The sequence below is a fragment of the Mastacembelus armatus genome, chromosome 13 (genome assembly GCF_900324485.2).
Source record: "Mastacembelus armatus chromosome 13, fMasArm1.2, whole genome shotgun sequence".
Taxonomy (NCBI): Eukaryota; Metazoa; Chordata; class Actinopteri; order Synbranchiformes; family Mastacembelidae; genus Mastacembelus; species Mastacembelus armatus.
This window is the reverse complement of record NC_046645.1, coordinates 7397947-7401959: the sequence shown is the minus strand read 5'-3', so window position 1 is coordinate 7401959 and position 4013 is coordinate 7397947.

Here is a 4013-nt window from a genome sequence, read left to right as displayed (position 1 = left end):
CAAGGCTTTACTTAGGAGATGCTGGCTCAGGTTTGCTCATTGAGTTGATAAGCCTGAGAAATATTCTCCTGTGTCCAACTTTAATATTTGATTAAAAAGTAAAGAGATATTGGAAATTATTCTATTTTCCAGTCATATTACAGCTTTTAGAAACCCAATGGAATGTAATCATGATAATTATTAACTGCTTTAAAACCACATTTGACCAGATTATGTTCACAGTAAAACATGTGCTTTCAAGGGTTTGTAGTATTTGCAATACATGACTTGAGCAGCTCCTGAGCCACACTATAGAGCAGCTTTATATATATTCAACAGCATTTATACAGTTCCGTCAGGAACATTTACATCATGATACTGACAAAGCTGCCAGTTAAGACATAAAGAAATAGACCATATTTCAGCAGTGGTGTCTTCTGTCATTCAAACATGCTCAGTGATTCGATTAGTCCTCTTTTTGCTTTGTCAAGCTTGCTCGCAGCTAAATCTTATTTTTTACACTTAAACACTCAACAACAATGACAAAATGTGAGAGGCAGCCACACTGCAGCATGGGTAGCACTGATCACTGTGCAGAACATGTAAGTTGACTGTCAAGAAGATTAGTCTTAACAGATGTCACAAGTCTGTTTGAGTAAAACCCTTTATCTAGTGTCTGTTGCAACATTCATCCATTCAGGGCCTGAATGCCAAATGCATTTCATTGCCAAATATGTCACATCATGTTAACATGACTGTACTTTTCATTCCAAAGGCACCACTGAAATACATCGTACATTACTTGTGATCTCTTCACTTCTTTCTGGGTATCTATCTGTGACTGAAATTCTGCTTGACTGCAGATTGCATTTTTCTGATCCTGTCTGATCATTATGCATTATAGTCCTGGCTGACTAATTATGAATACGTGGTGAATTCCCTCTGACTTGTCTAAAGCCTTTATCCTAGAAATTGCATTTACATAGAGCTAATTTGCAATTGCAAAAGGATTTTGTGAGGCCTCACAGTGAGGTGGTGGTAAGCACTGTCGCCTCACACCAAGACAGTTCCAGGTTTAAACCCCACTCAACCCAGGATCTTTCTGTGTGGAGTTTGCATTTTATCCCGTGTCTGTGTGGATTTTCTCAGGGTGCTCTGGCTTCCCCCCACAGTCCAAACACATGCACTTTGGGGTTAGGCTAATAGGTGGCTCTAAATTGCCTGTGAATGTGAGTGTTTGTCTGTCTCTATGTGCCTGTGATGGACTGGCGACCTGTCCAGGGTGTAAGCTGCGTCTGCCCCTGGATAGATGGAAAAACATTTTAGGGAAACATAATTGCAACTGGATTACGTTTTCTATTACCAGAACAAGGGCATAAAAGTTTAATATTCACTACAGCATTAGTGTCCTAATTTTTGCTGCAGTGATGGAAATGTGTACTCAAGGTAGTGAGGTGCTGCACCTCTAACCACACCATCTGTGATTCCAGACAGTAGAGGCAGTGAAAGACAGTGGTTATTCCTATTAAATAAATAAGAAATGTGGCAACTCTGGTGCAGAAGTTTCTTTTATAGTGCTGTGCAAAAAAATCGATATTTAGCTATATAGAAATATATTTTTTAAAAACAACACAATATCGATATCCCAGCCCCCAACATCGATGGAACCACGTTCTCTTCAAACATTCATTTCGGTGTCTCACGATGTCTTTATCCTCAGAAGACTCTATATCATTACTCCAGTACAGGCTGGCAGTAGGGCGCTTGCGTTGTGGTACGTTACCTCTCGCATCGTATATATCGCATCGTACGTACTGTGTTGGGGAGTAATGGAATACATCGGCGTTAGGTATTGAGAATACAAATTATGAGGAACTATATTCCGCTAATGTTACATAGATGCGTAAATACTTAAGTGTTTCACAAGTTTATTCACTCACTAAACAAATTACGTCAATTCCACGCATTACCCAGAAGCCCCTGAAATAGAACAACAAGTTGAGCATGTTGATAATGGAGTTTGAGCCGGAGCGGGGCCCGGAGTCAGAGCCAGGGCAGGATTGCGCTTCAGTCTTGGAAATTCAAGCAGAATTAAAGCAAGAAACGTGAGAGCGTAACATAACCGTACTGTGCAGTGTGCTTCAACGTCCAACGTGAAAAAGCATCTTAAAGTAAGTTTTTTTTTAACTAGCCAGTGGTAGTTGTAGTTTTATTGGTTGCCTTGTCTACAATACATTTCTTGTAGCTATAGGTAGCTGCCTGCTTAGCTCCTATGTGCTGATTTACTATGGTTATTTGACATGCTAGCTACCGTTAGCTCATGTTAATTTATATATGTAACATGCAGTTCGGGACAAGGCTAGCAACAGGTGTTTGTGTGTAGCACTTCTCTGAAAGCCTTGTATACATTAAACATGCTAGGTAAGCATGGTGTTATTAGTACATTCATACAGTAATAAAATGTAAGACAATGAGGAAGTAACGTTAATGCAAAGTATTTAGAATACGTTACCCACGTCGAGAAACGTAACGGAATACGTTATAAATTAGCTATATTTTTGGGCATGTAATCTGTAGTAGGATACATTTGAAAAGTAACCGGCCCTACTATTTTATGTGATATAATATTTATCTTTTAGTGGACACTAAGGAGGGAGAGGTGGATTTGTACAGGTTGGTGAGGCAAAGAGACAGAGATGGGAAGGATGTGTAGCAGGTTAGGGTGATCAAGGACAGGGATGGAAATGTGTTGACAGGTGCCACAAGTGTGATGGAAAGATGGAAGGAATACTTTGAAGAGTTGATGAATGAGGAAAATGTTATAGCTAGAGCACAGAGTAGAAGAGGTGACTGTTGTGGAGCAGGAAGTAGCAAAGATCAGTAAGGATGAAGTGAGGAAGATGTTGAAGAAGATGAAGAGTGGAAAGACAGTTGGTCCTGACGACATATGTGTGGGGGTATGGAAGTGTTTAGGGGAGGTGTCAGTAGGGTTTTTGACTGGGCTACTTAACAAGATCTTGGAGAGTGAGAGTTTGCCTGAGCAATGGAGGAGAAGTGTACTGGTGCCCATCTTTAAGAACAAGGGAGACGTGCAGAGTTGTGGAAACTACAGAGGAATGAAGCTGATGAGTCACACAATGGGAAAGAGTAGTGGAGGCTAGGCTGAGGACAGAAGTGAGCATTTGTGAGCAGCAGTATGGTTTCATGCCAAGAAAGAGCACCACAGATGCAATATTTGTTTTGGGAATGCTGATGGAGAAGTACAGAGAAGGCCAGAAGGAGCTGCATTGTGTCTTTGTAGATTTGGAAAAAGCGTATCACAGGGTGCCGAGAGAGGAGCTGTGGTTTTGTGTGAGGAAGTCTGGAGTGGCAGAGAAGTATGTTCAAGTGGTGCAGGACATGTATGAGAGCTGTAAGACAGTGGTGAGGTGTGCTGTAGGGGTGACAGAGGAGTTCAAGGTGGAGGTGGGACTGCACCAAGGATCGGCTTTGAGACCCTTCTTGTTTGCTGTGGTGATGGACAGGCTGACAGATGAGGTTAGACAGGAATCTCCGTGGACCATGATGTTTGCAGATGATGTTGTCATCTGTAGTGAGAGCAGGGAGCAGGTGGAGGAAAATCTAGAGGTGGAGGTCTGCTCTGGAAAGGAGAGGAATGAAGGTTAGCTGCAGTAAAACAGAGTACATGTGTGTAAATGAGAGGGACTCAAGTAGAACGGTGAGGTTACAGGCAATAGAGGTGAAGAAGTTAGAGGATTTTAATATAAACACTGAGCCATGCATATCTAGCAGCAGACAGGGAAGCATGAAGGCAGCAGGTACATATATCTTTTTGTTCAGTTTTTCCGTTTCAGTCCTCCCTCCTCATGTCTCCTTCTAACTTCGATTTGAATTTGTTGGGATATAATGATCTTATATAATTAACTAGATCAAAATATTACTTTACAAAAAGAAAAGAATATAAAACTAGAATTGTAAGACTCATATGGTGATAATATATATAAAAGAAATACACACTGACAAGATTTGTGATT